General features: G+C 33.0%; 1 pseudogene; it reads right to left on the reverse strand.

The window, feature by feature from the left end:
- Window positions 1-15,934: 15,934 nt before the first annotated feature.
- On the reverse strand, window positions 15,935-18,199 carry LOC110645224 (receptor-like protein 9DC3; annotated as a pseudogene).
- Window positions 18,200-18,736: the final 537 nt, after the last annotated feature.

Here is an 18,736-nt window from a genome sequence, read left to right on the forward strand (position 1 = left end):
ATTTTAATATTAAGTTCAAATACTTGTCATTTATTATTTACACCTATTCAAATAAAAAATTTTAAAAAAAATTTATTGATACACTTTTTCAATGGGGTGGGTTGGTTTGGGTTGAAACCTACACCACCTACCAAGTGGTGAAAAAAAAAAAAAAAACACAGTAATTTAGATTGCCAATTGCTATTCGTTAGGCCGCGAACTCTCTTTGGAGTCCTGGAATACACACCCTACTAACTACTTAATTATTTCTGTCCGAGGAAAATGGAAAAAATGAAGTATTCTCCTGCAGTCGAAATCCTAATTGATAAAGAATAATGAAGCTCTCATCCTTACCAACTAGATTAACTTTGTTGAATTTATTAGATTATACAATGAAAATATTGATTTGTAATAATAATAATAATAATAATAATAATAATAGATGACATTCAAATTCCAAATATCTTAATTATAATTAAAATAAACCTACTTTATTAGAGAAGTATCTCCATCAGAATAGAGCCACTAAGACTATGATTAATAACATAATAAGCCTTTGTTCCATGTGGCAAGGTATACTAAATTCTTTGGTGTATATAAATTAAAGTTAAACACTTTTTCTGGCTTAGCTTTCTTTGATTATTAGTCATATCAATCAACTTTTAATTTGAATGATGATTTAATTATATTCTACACCATTCTTTACGCATAACAAGTAGAATTTAATGTCTACGGCATTTATTTCCACAAGCGTTCAATTAGATGGATGCTCAAGTCATTACTAGCATTTTTTTTTCAATTGATTTTGTTTGAAATTTAAAACTTCACAGTTTTAGAGATAACTTTGATACTGTTACACTAAGCATTACTTGTCTTTTTAATTATAAATGTTGATATTATTGACACATAAGGATAAAAAAAAAAAAAAAAAAAGAAAATTATTCTTCTCTAATGGAAAGAGAACAAGCACAATGCCATTGATGTCGTTCAAGGTTCACTGCTCAATAAATTATTCTATCAATTATTTCAAATACAATTATACATAATATTTACAGATTTATTTAAATATATAGTTAAATCCTTGAACATTTTATTGTATTAATTATCCTTGAATACTTATATGTGTAATATCTAACTTTAGTATTTTAATTAATCAAAACGGATTGCACATAATCATAACATTTTACTCCAGGTAGTAACATGTCACAAGGTAGTAATTACCTTTTTTTTTAAAATAAAATTATTAATAGGAGGTCTGAAGAGTGTATAATATTTGGTGGATCAAAAAGCAGGAGATGGTCCTTTCTATTAAATAACTTTCACCATATAACATGCAAACTGACAATTAGTAATTAGGGAATGCCTTTAAATATAGTAATTAGCTGATTTAGGTAACTAATGCAAATGTGTATGCTTTAACAATTTCAAGTTTAGAGATTTTGATTTTAAGAAATTCGAGTAGTAGATTAGTTTTGTGGTCAAATTTTTTTTTTATTTTTAGGAAATATTTTATTTGTGATTAATTGTGAAACTTTGAAATTTTGTAAATTGTAATTTTTTACTTTAAATATTTAAATATTTTAAATTTTTCATATGAATTCCGGTTAATTATGTTGTATTGATATCTAGAATAAAACTTTTATCCTCATTAGGAGGAATCCATCAATGTATGAAGATAATTCTATAAAAAAAAAATAAATAAAAATGAAGACAATCCTACTAGTATTTTTAATCAAGTATTAGTCTTCAGTAGTCGATGATTTTGATATAATTAAGTATTATACTACGAACTACATGTCGCTTCTACTATTGCTTAAAGCTTTGGAATTGTTTATGCAATGCAATCTTTACTTGCGCCACAATATACAAAGAAGATGTGTATGTTGTCCTGGCTATTGGTGGATAAAAGGAATCTTATCTTGCAACTTACAAGACGATGGAGAAGAAATTAATTAATTAAAAAAATTAAGATGTTAAGAATTTCTCAATTCCACCTTTAAAGAGTTCAAGTGTGTAATGGGATGTTAATATATATATATATATATATATTAGGCTGCAAAATCACAAGATCAGACATAAATTAGAATTTCAAATTTAAATGAAATTCAAAGTGTATGGGTAGCTATAATTGCTATCTCAATCCAAGTTTCAAACGAGCTTTCACTCAAGAAGACTACTTATAGCCACCAATGAATATAATGCTTGCGAGTATCACTTCCAAACAAAAACAATAAGAAGTATATAAATACATAATAATAGTTGACTGCTTCTATGAATGCCTCAACACTCTATTTTCCGTTGTCCATCTTCTAAAGATTAAAGCAGTGACTTGACTTGTCATTATCAATTATAAAATTTTAATAAAAAAATTTAAGAAATTATTGACACACCTACCTATTAGGCCAAATTTCCACACCATTTCTTGGGGTGGGTTGGTGTGGGTTGAAAACTACACCACCCATCAAGTGGTGGGGAAAAAGAAAAAACAGTGATTTAGATTGCTCATTGCTATGCGTGAAGTCATGAACTCTCTTTGGAGTCCTGGAAGACACGCCCTACGAACTACTAATTTTTTCTATCGAAGGGAAAAAAAAAAAAAAAGCTGCAGTATGTAGACCCTTATTTTGTGATGAGTATGTGCATTAAGGCCGTGGGAAACCCGATGATGAAAAATTATATGACTGTAAAATATAATTGAAGGCATGGAACTGAATTACTAATTTCGTGGTATGATCTTGAAAAAAAAAATAATATGCTTTTTGGGAAATTAATTTAATTTAAATAAAATTTTGTTTTGTTTAAATTTGATATGGGTAGTTCTTAAATGGACTTAATTGAGTTTAATTGGGCGCTAGGGCCTAAGAAAGCTTAGTTAAGAATTTTAAATATGACCCATTTAATTTATTTTTTGAAAATTAAAATAAGAATATTTTTTTCTCTATCCCTCTCCTATACAAACTCTCTCTCCCCCATTGGCCTCACTCTCTTCCTCACTCCCTATTGGTGCCACCCCTTTCTCTTTCTTCCTATTGGTTGGAACACCTCACCCATATCCCAGTCTCACCCAAATTCCTTAATCCCTGGCTCACTCTCTTCCTCACTCCCTATTGGTGCCACCCCTTTCCCTCTCTTCCTATTGGTTGGAACACCTCACCCATATCTCAGTCTCACCCAAATTCCTCAATCCCAGTTATTTAAGTTATCTGAACCTTATCACACTAGGACTTTAAACCCTACCACACTTCTTCCTCACTTTCTATTGGTGCCTTCCCCTTCCTCTCTCTTCCTATTTGTTGAAATACCTCATCCATATCTCAGTCTCACCCAAATTCTGCAATCCTAGTTGTTTAAGTTATCTGAACTTTATCACCCTAGGACTCCAAACCCTATCACACCTCTCTCCCAAAACCCTATAAATACCCCACTGATAAAAAATAAAAAAAGGAGGGGGGAGGAGAAGAAAAAAAAAATAATAAAAAAAGGAAAAAAAATTAAAGAGAGGAATAGCCAAAATTCTTTTAGTTCTTCTTTTTTTCTAGCGACATTTCTTAAAGGTTAGTTCTTTTATTTTCTTTTCAAGATCTATGCCATGTAATGTTTAATTCTATGTTCCTTGTTTTCAATTTATCTTGTATGTTCATATAGATCATGTAATCATGTTTAATTTGAGGGGATAAACAACTCTGCACATATTCAGTTTTCGGTCTCTTATGTTTTTATTATTTTTTATTATTTTCTTAATCTGTAAAAATTTTAGGAAAATTATATTCCTATTCTTCATGAAATTCTATTAATTTTACGCTCAAGAATTACTGAAAAAGTTTTTGTATTTTGTAAGTTATGGCTGTTTGAAGTTAGGATTCCTATAAAATTTGATTTGCAGGATACCCGACTTGTGAAGCCCATATCTCCCTTGTTTCTTAATATTTTTGTATAAATCTAGTGTGTAAAATTACTTTCAGAATCTTATGAATATTTTCCAATTGGTTTTGCATTCATATCTGTTGTGGTTAATGAGTTATGAATTTTACAAAAAAGTAGTACGATTCTGTCACTTAGAAAAGTTATGATTTATGTACACCATTCGGCTAGGCTGTTGTTTGATTTATAAATTTTATGATCTTCTATGATATGTAGGTTGTCTTTTGTAAATTTTTTTATGATTTTTAGGCATGTCTAACTATTTTTAAAAAAATCAGATTTCTTGCTACCGTCAATCTGCTAGAATTTGGAAATTGTATATTTATGCATATTCTTGTATTTTCTTGGGTTTTAATTGATATTTGATCTATTTTTCTGTGTTCTTTTAATTTAAGAAGTGTTATGAAGTGTTTGGATCATGTTAGAAGATTTAGACCATTAGGTAGTTGTAACTAATTAAGAATCTTAACCCTTTAGGAGATTAGAGTTAGAATCCAATGTAAATTGTTATTAATATTTTCTTTATTTCTTTTATTTTTTTTAGTTTCTTTATTTTTTATTTCAAACAAAATTGGTAAGTAGCGCTAAGGTAAATACCAAAGAGGGCATTTGCGTGGAGCTTATGTGGAGTTAAACGGGAGTAAGCCAAGGATATCATTGCCACACTAAAAGAGAAGACCCTTTTTTAAGGGTAGCTTGCCCCAATGGCAACTGCATTTACCAACAGGTAAGTAGCTCTAAACTCCTCGAATAACCATTGGCATGAAATTGTAGTAATAATAGGATTTTTATTTGATAAATTAAAATTAACTTTGTTTTTAATTTAACTGACGTTTGCATGTAATTAATTTAAATAAATAATTCGTAAATTAAAATTAATCTTGTTTGTAAATTAAACTAACATTGGCATGTAAAATAAATTTAATTTAATACTTGGTAATTGTAAAATAAATTTACATGTTAGAAATCTTTATTAGGTTGTGATTATTTGGGTCTTATGTGATATTAGAATAAATTATGCATGTACATAATTAACTTAGTACAATTATTCTTAGGGTAACTTGGTGAAAATTAATTAATTAGGTTAAATAGAAACGTTGGGTTATTTGAAATTAAATTTGTTTGTAAATTAAATTCTCAATAATAAATTAATTTTAGTCATCTGGTAAATATCATTTAAATAATTAGCAACCCCATAGATAGGAATTATTTGTGCATGAAAATTATTTGTAAACAACAACCCTTTTGTGAATTACTTACGTGTGTAGGATTAGAATTGCATTTTTTAGGATGAAGTTTAATAAAGGAATAATAAACAAGACTTTTAGAAATATTAGTAGAGAATTGGCACTCGAATTAACGAGGTTAGACCAAGCATAAGGGGTGCCTAACACCTTCTCCTTACGTACCCACTATCCCGAACCTAGACATTGAGCTATGGTAATGACGGTTGTGGAAACTTTGCAAGGAGTAAGTTGCCATCCATGACCCTTGGAAGAAACATTGAATATATTCCGGTTATTACCCGGGTGGCGACTCCTGTCTATTTATACCTTCGTGGCATAAATCCTTAGTACTGTGATAGTGTTATGGGAAGACGGTACTTACCAGTGATTTGATTCTATTAGGATTGTATGAAGTGCATGTCTAGGAAATGCTGTCTAAGGAGGTGGTACTTAAGTGAGACCATTATGACTCCACCATCTTTCCTGGGCATTACCTAGTGTATTTTATATAATTCTAATGGATGATATTTTGCCTCATGCCCCCCTCCCACAGTTTGACGACTCCACTGGGGATTAAATGGATAGTTACTCCAACATATTTCTATTAGTCTAATATTATTCTTCTGTTAAACTTATTGCATTGCACTACACTATCACACATATTACCCTTACCCTTATATCCCCATTAGTACTAGCCAAGGAGACCATGGTTCTACTCGAGCTATGATGAATTAGTGAATGCTAGCTCCCCATACTCATACCTTTGAGTATATAAAAGAGCCACAGCTCCGGCCGTTGTGCTTAATGGATAAGCTCTCGCATGGGTGACCCTTTTCCTACCCGATAAAGCCCATGAGCCATAGATTTCAGCCCTAGGTACCCCGTAGATTTTTATTGTGCTGGATTTATAACCTTATTGTTCAAACCATAAGTTCTAGTGGTAGTTGAGATGAACTTAGGCCTGTGCTTAAACCCAATGTGTGTATAGGCCCAAGTCCATTTCAAAACCCGTGTTAAGCAAGAGGATGTTTACTTATGGTTACACTTTAAGGATATAAATCCTTTGTTTGTGAGGGAGGGATCATCCTGGACCACCCCCTGTTGGTGTGTCCAGTGTACCGTAGCCTAGGATAGAATTTTTTCTCACCCTGCACGTGAGAGTTAAAGGTATAAGGGGGCGAAGATTCAGTTTTTGAGATTTTTTTCCAGTTTTGATTTAGTCTTTGGTCCGATTTTAGTTCAGTTTATATGGTCTAGTTTTGGTTTAGTTTTGGTTCTATTGGTATGGTTCAGTTTTGGTTTTGTAAAAGTAAAGGCAAAAAAAAAAGAAAAAAATGGTCCATTCATGCATTGCATTCATGTACATAGCATACTTAGGTTAACCCTTAAATCCTATTTTTTTGAGCAAACATAGCCTCAAAACACACCAAAGAGACTTTCAATCAGGTCACTTGGGTTAGGGAAGGGAAGAGACTAGTAAGGATTTCACCTGCACTACTTAAGATGGAAGAAACTATAACGGTGCTTGATGAAATATTGAATGCCGAGATGTTTGAGCTAGAAGAGAAAATTGTGGTCAACTTTAGAAAGAGGCCCCGAGGTAGGCCAATTAAGTGGCATTAAAGTTATTGAGGTTCAAATTGTGTCTCACACCCAAAGGAGATTTTTTCAATTCAGTCAATCCTTATCCGAAGTTTTGGAGCGTCTCAAAACTCAAGACCTCCTACAGCTCTTAGCACTCAGACCACTACCAAATCCACTCCCACCTAGCTATGATATCAACCAATGTTATCGGTTCTACTAATGCCCATAATCATGACACAGACTAATGCTTTCAACTTAAGCATGATATCTAAGACCTAATTGATGCCAAAAGGATAATTGACCCAAAAAATCAATCAAAAAAAAAAAACCCCACACTAGCCCTATGCATAACCAAAATTTTCACCTACACTAGGTCTCTACATGATCTCCATCACCCTAACTAACCCTAACAGAATTATTGACTTTATCCAACCCATCCAGAAGCTCAATGAACCTACCCAACCCATCCAAAAGCCCAATGAATCTTAGTCTATAATGGTTGTTGACATTTGTCATAATTCTAGCTATGATGAGGGTCCTTTAGATGTTTAGACCAATTTTGATGAGGAGATAATTGCATTACAACTAAATGGTTCAGTTCCACTAGTGTCTGATTTTCAAGTTATTGGGATCTATAAAAACTAGATGGATCTAAAAGTGGCTACTATGAAGAAAGGGATGAAGTTTTTTCTTAGCACAGGCCTAGGAGAAAGTATAGATGGTCTGGTGACTTTTCTTGAGATGATGGGGCAGATCATGAGTCATGGTTTGGGCTATGAGCCAACAGAAGAGGAAGAAGAGCCAAAGCCTCCTAAGTTCTTAAAAGTGGGGGCAATTACCTTGACATATGATTAGGAGTTACAACATGTGAAAGAATTAGAGCAGAAAATCAGCACCATTGATCTAAAGACTGCATGGAAGCCAAGAACCTAAAGTTACACTCCTAAGTTTGAGTTTGTCTTTTGTAATGCTCACAGTAGTGATACTGATGTTTCCATTTCTGATGTACTTGATGAAGATTTCGAGGCAAAAATTACTAATATGACTAGTCCTTTTGCTTACTTATTTGATGTTTATTCTAATAGGCATATGCATGGCATTCATAATCATTTAGAATCAGTTTCTATTAATGCATCAAAATCGATCTCTATTAATTTGGGTACACCAAATAATCCTAAAGACATTAAGTTAGCTGAAGATTTAACCCAAGAAGAAAGAAATAAAGTTATAGCCTTGTTAACAAAGTACCAAGAAGCACATGCCTCGAGCTTAACATCAGGTGATCGATTCCCAAGCCACACTGATGTCCCCATAGGAAAAGAGTGATCAAAAGTTGACTTAGCTAGTTATCCTAATGAGGAGTAAAATTTCATGCTATGAAGGATTAATAGTAGCACATGTGGACCTAGAGGGAGAAGGAAAATGATATGAAGATTTAAGGAGGTCTCTCGAAGTAAGAGAATACTCGCAGTAAGCCTACAAAAGAGATAGAGTAATAATTCATAGATTAGCCACTCAACTTACTTTAGCTGGGGGGCAATTCTACAAACTCTTATGTGTGATAGAAAAATAGGCTGAGTAAATAATGAAAGAAGTACATACAGGAATGTGTGGTCCCCATATGAATACATGCAGGAATGTGTGGTCCCCATATGAATGGAAAGGTTCTAGTTGGAAAAAAAAAATGTTCGAAACATATAAGGATTGGCCTGAAAAACTCCTTTATGTTCTTTAAGGTTATCGTAGTACTACAAGGACATCCACGAGGGCAACCCCATTCTCTTTAGTGTATGGGACTAAAGCAATGCTATCCATTAAGTAAGAGATCAGATCCTTAAGAGTGATGCTAGAAGCTAAGATCCTAAAAAATGAGTGGGCTTAAAAGAGATATGATGAACTAGCTTTGATTGATGAAAAGAGGATGTGAGCCTTGTATCATATGCAGGCTTATCAGAGGAAGATAGCTAGAGCCTTTAATAAGAAGGTGAAACCAAGAAAGATTAAAGAGGGAGACATGGTTTTGAAACAAGCTCGGCCCGTCCCTTTTGATTTAAGAGGAAAGTTTAACCCAAGCTAGAATGGTCCATACATAGTCAAAAAGATCTTTCTATTGTAAGAATATCAGACTTGGATGGGAATGAATTTCAAGAACCAGTCAATTTAGACAGGCTTAAATGGTACTTTGTATGAGACAAGCCCGGTAGGCTAAAAACCTGCAAAAGGTGGTCTAGGCAAAAGTAATGGTCAAAGCAAAAAAAAAGAAAAAATGCTAGATTGAAAACTTGCGAAAGGCAGTCTAGGCAAAACGAGAGATGAGAGAAGATCTGGATGGAAAACCTGAAAAGGCCATTCAGCAGGTTATAAAGCTTATTTCTAACTTTAGAAGGTTAGAAATTTAGCAAAACTAAATGTAAGAGGGAGTAATGGTGTACCTGAATAAATAAAGAAGCTTTTATTGTATTAACTAGGAATATGTTTTATTTAATTATGATTGTGAATGTTTGTGTCTTGAGGGATACATCAAATGATTAAGTACTTGAACTGCATTGTTTTGATTTAATTTATGTCTTCTGAGTATGACAAGATAGGTGCTTGATATGACTGCCCTAGCAATTGTCTAATTTCAAAAAAAAAAAAAAAAAAAAAAAGAGCTCGCTAAGTGGAAAACCCAAAAGGGCCGCTTAGGCAAAAGTTAGAGCAAGCCCGCTAAGATGAAAACCTTAAAGGGCATTTCAGGCAATAGTTAGGGCACAAAGAATTGAGTTCATGGAAGAGAAAGGAGTCAAGGCAAAACAAGATTTTGAAATGGCTTTAAAATAATGAACCATGGGGGGAGAGAAGAAAAAAGAAAAATCAGAGAGAAATTGTATTGTGACCTTAAGGAAGTATTTTTTTGGTGAACAGTTCTCAAAAATTTTGAGGTTATAAGAAAGTTTTTGCAAAAAGAGGTCCCCCAGAGGACTTAGTTTTTTTTAGAATCTCTAGCAAAATCAACATACCCATGATAGGAAGTAGCATACAAGAAGCACAAAAATCACAAAAAAAGTTCTGAGACCTAGTCATCCCAATTTTTTCAAATCATGAAATAGATATTTTTTTTGGTAAGTCCTTAGACGTTGTTTAGGGCATATGGCATAGTTGTGTAAGGCGTAGAAGAACATACATCAACATATCACCTGTAGGTGTGTAAGGCGTAGAAGAACATGCATCACCACAGTTTCAAGTGTCGAACTACCAGGGGGTCTAATTCTTCTTCACGATAGCAAGGGGGATACGTAGGTAGTTTAGGATCGCAATCCTAAATACGAACCCACAATATTTCATGACAGATGTTTTTTGGTAAGTCCTTAAAAGTTGTTTAGGGCACGTGGCATAATTATGTGAGGTGTAGAAGAACACACATCAACATGTCACCTATAGGTGTGTAAGGCGTAGAAGAACATGCATCACTACAGTTTCAAGTGTCGAACTACGAGTGGGTCTGATTCTTCCTCAGGATAGCGATGGGGATACGTAGGTAGTTTATTGTGGTCCTAAATATGAATCCATAACATTTCAAATCACAGAGTTGCCATTATCATGAGATCGTAGGTAGTCTCACGATGCAGAGTGTATCGATAGAGCAAGATGCATTCGATTTTCACATGACAAAGTTATTACTGTTATGAGACCATAGCTAGTCTCATAACGCAGAGTGTATCAACAGAGCAAGATGCACTCAATTTTCACGTGACACAACTATCACGGTTATGAGATCGTAGCCAGTCTCATAACATAGAGTATGTCAACCGAACAAGATGTACTTGATCCTTATAGCCAATGTTTCATAGTTATTAGAAGATTGAGTTTCACTTTGACGAAACTTGAGCAATGCTTTCGCATTGATTTCAACTTTCGCCAAAGTAGGGGGCAAACTGTAGACCCTTATTTTGTGATGAGTATGTGCATTGAGGCCGTGGGAAACCCGATGATGAAAAATTGTATGACTATAAGATATAATTGAAGGCATGGAACTGAATTACTAATTTCATGGCATGATCTTGAAAAAAAAAATAATACGCTTTTTGGGAAATTAATTTAATTTAAATAAAATTTTGTTTTGTTTAAATTTGATATGGGTAGTTCTTAAATAGACGTAATTGAGTTTAATTGGGCGTCATGGGCCTAAGAAAGCTTAGTTAGGAATTTTAAATAGGACTCATTTAATTTATTTTTTGAAAATTAAAATAAGAAAATATATTTTTCTCTATAAGAAAATATCTTTTTCTCTATCCCTCTCCTATACAAACTCTCTCTCCCCCATTGGCCCCACTCTCTTCCTCACTCCCTATTGGTGCCACCCCTTTCCCTCTCTTCCTATTGGTTGGAACGCCTTACCCACATTCCAGTCTTACCCAAATTCCTCAATCCCAGTTGTTTAAGTTATCTGAACCTTATCACACCAGGATTTTAAACCCTACCACGCTTCTTCCTCACTTTCTATTGGTGCCTTCCCCTTCCTCTCTCTTCCTATTGGTTGAAACATCTCATCCATATCTCAGTCTCATCCAAATTCTACAATCCTAGTTGTTTAAGTAATCTAAACTTTATCATCCTAGGACTCCAAACCATATCACACCTCTCTCCCAAAACCCTATAAATACCCCACTGATAAAAAATAAAAAAAGGAGGGGGAGGAGAAGACAAAAAAAATAATAATAAAAAAAAGAAAAAAAATTAAAGAGAAAAATAGCTAAAATTCTTTTAGTTCTTCTTTCTTTCTAGCAACATTTCTTAAAGTTTAGTTCTTTTATTTTCTTTTCAAGATCTATGCCATGTAATATTTAATTCTATGTTCCTTGTTTTCAATTTATCTTGTATGTTCATATAGATCATGTAATCATGTTTAATTTGAGGGGATAAACAACTCTGCACATATTCAGTTTTTGGTCTCTCACATTTTTATTATTTTTTGTTATCTTCTTAATCTGTAAAAATTTTTGGAAAATTATATTCCTATTCTTCACGAAATTCTATTAATTTTAGGCTCAAGAATCACTGAAAAAGCTTTTGTATTTTGTAAGTTATGGCTGTTTGAATTTAGGGTTCCTGTAAAATCCGATTTGCAGGATACCCGACTTGTGGAGCCCATATATCCCTTGTTTCTTAATATTTTTGTGTAAATCTAGTGTCTAAAATTACTTTCAAAATCTTATGAATCTTTTTCAATTGGTTTTGCATTCATATCTGTTGTGGTTAATGAGTTTTGAATTTTACAAAAAAGTAGTATGATTTTGTCACTTAGAAAAGTTACGATTTATGTACACCATTCGGCTAGGGTGTTGTTTGATTTAAAAATTTTATGATCTTGTATGATATGTAGGCTGTCTTCTGTAATTTGTTTATGATTTTTAGGCATGTCTAACTATTTTTAAAAAATTAGATTTCTTGCTACCGTCAATCTGCCAGAATTTGGAAATTGTATATTTATGCATGTTCTTGTATTTTCTTGGGTTTTAATTGATATTTGATCTATTTTTCTGTGTCCTTTTAATTCAGGAAGTGTTATGAAGTGTTTGGATCATGTTAGAAGACTTAGACCATTAGGTAGTTATAACTAATTATGAATCTTAACCCTTTAGGAGACTAGAGTTAGAATCCAATGTAAATTGTTATTAATATTTTCTTTATTTCTTTTATTTTCTTTAGTTTCTTTATTTTTTATTACAAATAAAATTGGTAAGTAGCCCTAAGGTAAATACCAGAGAGGGCATTTGCGCGCAGCTTATGTGGAGCTTATGTGGAGCTAAACGGGAGTAAGCCAGGGATATTATTGCCATACTAGAAGAAAAGACCATTTTTTAACAGTAGCTTGCCCCAATAGCAACTGCATTTACCAACAGGTAAGTAGCTCTAAACTCCTCGAATAACCATTGGCATGAAATTGTAGTAATAATAGGATTTTTATTTGGTAAATTAAAATTAACTTTGTTTTTAATTTAACTGACGTTTGCATGTAATTAATTTAAATAAATACTTCGTAAATTAAAATTAATCTTATTTGTAAATTAAACTAACATTGGCATGTAAAATAAATTTAATTTAATACTTGGTAATTGTAAAATAAATTTACATGTTAGAAATCTTTATTAGGTTGTGATTATTTGGGCCTTATGTGATATTAGAATAAATTACGCATGTACATAATTAACTTAGTTGAATTATCCTTAGGCTAATTTGGTGAAAATTAATTAATTAAGTTAAATAGAAACATAGGATTATTTGAAATTGAATTTGTTTGTAAATTAAATTCTCAATAATAAATTAATTTTAGTCATCTGGTAAATATCATTTAAATAATTAGCAACCCCATAGATAGGAATTACTTGTGCATGAAAATTGTTTGTAAACAGCAACCCTTTTGTGAATTACTTACGTGTGTAGGATTAGAATTGCATTTTTTAGGATGAAGTTTAATAAAGGAATAATAAACAAGACTTTTAGAAACATTAGTAGAGGACTGACACTCGAATTAACGAGGTTAGACCAGGCGTAAGGAGTGCCTAACACCTTCCCCTTACGTACCCACTATCCCGAACCTAGACATTGGGCTATGGTAATGACGATTGTGGAAACTCTGCAAGGAGTAAGTTGCCATCCATGACCCTTGGAAGAAACACTAAATATGTCCTGGTTATTACCCGGGTGGTGACTCCTGTCTATCTATAACTTCATAGAATAAATCCTTAGTACCGTGGTAGTGTTATGGGAAGACGGTACTTACCAGTGGTTTGATTCTATTAGGATTGTATGAAGTGCATGTCTAGGAAATGTTGTCTAAGGAGGTGGTACTTAAGTGAGACCATTGTGACTCCACCATCTTTCCTGGGCATTACCTGGTGCATTTTATATAATTCTAATAGATAATATTTTGCCTCATGCCCCCCTCCCACACAGTAGAGTCGAAATCCTAATTGATAAAGAATAATGAAACTTCAGCGCCTTCAGCTTAAGCTTGAGGATGTTTAGTTTAGCTTAGTTAAATTTGCAAATAGAGTGAAAATGGTGAAATAGATTCATTCCTGTGCCAAGCCAAAGGCAAAGAGCACAAACTCCTTACAGACTAGATTAACTTCGTTGAATTTATTAGGTTATACAATAAAATATTGGTTTGTATTCTCAAATTATAATTATATTTGTTTATTTATTTATTTTATATAATGATAAATGACATTCAAATTTTAAATATCTTAATTAGAAGTAAAATATATCTACTTGTATTTAGAGGAGTATCTCCATCACAATAGAGCCACCAAGGCTGTGATTAATCACATAATAAGCCTTCATTCGTATGTGGCAATGGTAGACCAAATTCTTTGGTGCATATAAATTAAAGTTAAACACATTTTCTGGCTTTGCTTTTCTTTGATTATTAGACATATCAATCAACATCTAATTTGAATGATAAGTCAACTCTATTTTTCATCATATTCTGCACCATTCTTTATGCATAACAAATGGAATTTAATTTCCATGTCCTTTATTTCCACAAGCATTTAATTGGATAGGTTCTCAAGTTTGACTTCACTTTACTGTGATTGTAAGATATATCAATCCACTTCTAATTTGAATGAGGACTTAAGTCTATTATTCACCATATTCTACACTGTTCTTTAGGCAAAATAAGTGAAATTTAATTTTTATGACATTTATTTCCACAAGTATATAATTAGATGGATTCTCAAGTTTGACTTGGTTTTTCTTTGATTATTAGACAATATCAATCAATTTCTAATTTGAATAATGACTTAACTCTATTCTTAACTATATTCTGCACCATTTTTTAAGCATAACAAGTGGAATTTAATTTCTATAACATTTATTTCTACAAGCATTTAATTAGAAAGATTCTCAAGTCACTACTAGCATTTTTCTTTTTTACAATTAATTTTGATTGAAACTTAAAATTTTATAGTTTTAGAGACGACTTTTATACTATTAAGCTAAGCATTACTTGTCTTTTTAATTATAAATGCTGATATTACTGACACAGAAAAGAAAAAAGAAAGAAAGAAAGAAAGAAAATTATTCTTCTCCAATGTAAAGAGACCAAGCACAATACCATTAATGTCATTCAAGGTTCACTGCTAAGTAGATTATTCTATCAGTTATTTCAAATGTTATTGTACGTAATATTTCTAGATTTATTTAAATAATAGTTAAATCCTTGAACTTTTTTTGTTTGATAAGCATATATATTATTAATCAAAAATTCAGAAAAAACTTAGCATGCCTCACTCATTTAAACCATGGCCATTAGACCTCCTCAGTACAACTTTTTATTGTATTAATTATCCTTGAACTTCTTAAAATACATAAATGCGCAATTTCTAACTTTAGTATTTTAATTAATCAAAACGGATTGCACATAATCATACATCATATGAACACAAAAATTAAGGTGAAGTGGAGATGGGGGCAGGAAGCCTTAATCTCATCCTTGTCCCATTACCATTAATGGAGTGGAATTGCTTTTCGATTGGGCTGCTCACGTACTCACATTAGACATATCCATATGGGCGCAAATTGGAGAGCCACGGTTGTGATCAATGGGATCCCAAATCTTAAGGGTATGCTGAAAATGGACCTACCGATCCTTGTTCAACAAACGGCAAATATAGTCCAAGATTGGTATATTGTAGCTCAAATCATGGTTTCATTCAAAATAAAGGAAAATACAGTCAGACTATAGCTCAACAATAACAAAATGGAAATTAAAATCTAACAAAAGTTCCCAATCTTAGACATACAAAAACTTTCATTATTTTAAGAAAACTTATATATGTAGAAAACAGAGACAGAGAGAAGCATAACAAGATAAATTTATACATGATACAACAACTGTGCTAGATTTGCCCCCACATTCACATGTGCCATGCATCTAAAAATGTATCTTCACTTGGCCGCATCTTCTTACTTATTCTTCATCTACCTAACAAGGTAGAAAAAAAAAAATAATTGCAAGAAATTCAGGGTAAATGGATAAAATCTGATAACAATAAGATCAAATATTGTGCTAATTAACAATAAGAATAATTTATTTCCAAAAAAACAATTTAAGTATATTCATATAAAAAGAGAAAGAAAAAAGAAGGGTAATTAACCTTAGATTATATGCAAAGCAAGAAATATCATGAAATATTACCTGTAAACACCAGTCACATTGAAACGTTTCTCTTTGAACATTAATTGCTAAATCTATTTAGCTTTCGATGCCCTTCACCTTCAACCATCCTCACAAACCATTAAGGTTTTCTTGTTTTAAACACAACATATCCCATTACAACACCAAATATTATTACTCCACATCCATACCCTGCCAATACAGCTTTCCATCCAAATCCATATTTAGACATGGAATCATCTTCCTTTGATGTTGTTGGTTTTTGCCTCTCCCCAATGTCACTTTTTCTAGTGGAAGTCCACACAATCTCAAATTTCCTTCATATGAAGTGCTATCAAATGTGTTGAACTGCTTTCCTTCAGGTATAGGTCCTTCAAGTTGATTATGTGAAACCCGAAATACTTCCAAAAATGTCAAATATGTCAATTGAATTGGAATCCTTCCAACAAGAAGATTTGAAGAAAGGTCCAGTGATTCTAGATTGCTTAAATTCCCCAATGATGGTTGAATATTGCCTGTGAGTTGATTGTGAGACAAGTTGAGCAACTTAAGTGATTTAAGTTTTCCAATTGATTGTGGGATCTCCCCAGTGAATTTATTGCCTGACAAATCAATGGATGTAAGAAGTGTTTGGATTTTCACCAACTCAATCTCTAAGCCTTTGAGTGTCAGACTCACAGAATAATCATAAGAAGAATAATTTGGTGCCCCCATGTATTCCATATTCAAATCAAAGATCATCATTGCCTTGAAATTATTGAAATACTTTGCAGGTAAAGGTCCACTAAACGTGTTGTTGGAGAGGTCAAAAATTCGTAGCTTTGAGAATGAATAATTGGCAGAGGTCCCTTTCACCAAACCATGGAATTTATTGGATTTTAGAATTAGAATTTGTAGCTTCGAAAGTGTTTCCAGAAAATGGGGGAATTTGTCATCTATATTATTGTTTCCGAGATCTAAAATTTCCAAATTTATACAATTGGAGATGGAAGGTGGGATTCTCCCTTGCAATTGGTTATCATTGAAGTTCAAATATCTCAAGTTGCTGCCTATTGAAAACGTTTCAAGGATGGTTACTTGGAATTTGTTCATGCCCAAGTGCAATACTGAAAGATTATTGCTGAAATTTCCCAAACATTGCGGTATGAAGCTATTCAAACTATTGTTCGACAAGTCAAGAATTTCAAGAGAATTTAGCTTGCAAACTACAGATGAGACTTCTCCTATCAATTTGTTGGATGAAAGAATGAGAACTCTCAAGTCCATAAGTTTGAAAATTGAACTTGGAATTGGGCCATGTAACAAGTTATTGGATAAATCGAGGTATACCAGACTTGAAAGCTTGCTTCCCTGGAAATGGATGGGACCTGTAAAATTGTTTAAAGTTTGTAAAATAATAAGGAATTTGACCACTAAGATTGTTGTTTTGGAGTTCCAAAATTTGAAACTGTTTAAGGTTTTCAAATGAGGAAGGAATCTCACCTTTAAACTTGTTATAAGAGAGATCCAATGAAGAGAGTTCTTTAAGGCTCCCAAGTGAGAATGAAATTTGACCACTGAGATTGTTGTTGTTGAGGTTCATATCTTCAAGTTGTTTAAGGTTTTCAAATGAGGAGGGAATCTCACCATTAAAATTGTTATAGGAGAGATCCAAAGAATAAAGTTCTTTAAGGCTTCCAAGTGAGGATGGAATTTGACCACTGAGATTGTTGTTGATGAGGTACATGTCTCCAAGTTGTTTAAGGTTTTCAAATGAGGAGGGAATCTCACCATTAAAATTGTTATAGGAGAGGTGCAGTGAATCGAGTTGCTTAAGGCTTCCAAGTGAGGATGGAATTTGACCACTAAGATTGTTCTCGTGGAGGTACAAACTGTGAAGCTGTTTAAGGTTTTCAAATGAGGAGGGAATCTCACCATTAAAATTGTTATAGGAGAGGTCCAATGAGGAGAGTTTCTCAAGGCTTCCAAGTAAGGATGGAATTTGACCACTGAGATTGTTTTTATAGAGGTACAAACTGTGAAGCTGTTTAAGGTTTTTAAATGAGGAGGGAATCTCACCATTAAAATTGTTATAGGAGAGGTGCAGTGAATCGAGTTGCTTAAGGCTTCCAAGTGAGGATGGAATTTGACCACTAAGATTGTTCTCGTGGAGGTACAAACTGTGAAGCTGTTTAAGGTTTTCAAATGAGAAGGGAATCTCACCATTAAAATCGTTATACGAGAGGTCCAATGAAACTAATTTGGATAGATGACTGATATCTGGGAATTTCCCTTGCAATTGGCATTCGCTGAGTTTGAGAGATGTCAAAGAAGAAGACAAATTCATCTAGGAACTAGGTGCAACCAAAGACATGTTTACACCACTCAAGTCCAGTTCCTGTAACTGGGTTAGGTTTTGAACAAGCTTCTTAAAACAAGTGGTTTCTAGCATCAAATCATAGTTTGCAAAAAAATCAAGTGAAACCAATTCAGACAGATGATTGATATGTGGGAATTTCCCTTTCAATGAACAATAATGGAGTTTGAGAGATGTCAAAGAAGAAGACAAATTCATCAAGGAACTAGGTGCCACTAAGGACATGTTTAGTTCACCCAAGTCCAATTGCTGTAACTGGGTTAGGTTTTCAACAAGCTCGTTAAAAATAGAGGTTTCAAGTATCAAATTATAGTTCTTAGAAAGATCAAGAGAAACCAATTTAGATAAATGACTGATATCTGGGAATTTCCCTTCCAATGAACAAGAATGGAGATTGAGAGATGTCAAAGAAAAAGACAAATTCATTAAGGAACTAGGTGCAACCAAAGACATGTTTACACCACTCAAGTCCAGTTCTTGTAACTGGGTTAGGTTTTGAACGAGCAC

Source organism: Hevea brasiliensis, chromosome 14 (assembly GCF_030052815.1).
Source record: "Hevea brasiliensis isolate MT/VB/25A 57/8 chromosome 14, ASM3005281v1, whole genome shotgun sequence".
Classification (NCBI taxonomy): Eukaryota; Viridiplantae; Streptophyta; class Magnoliopsida; order Malpighiales; family Euphorbiaceae; genus Hevea; species Hevea brasiliensis.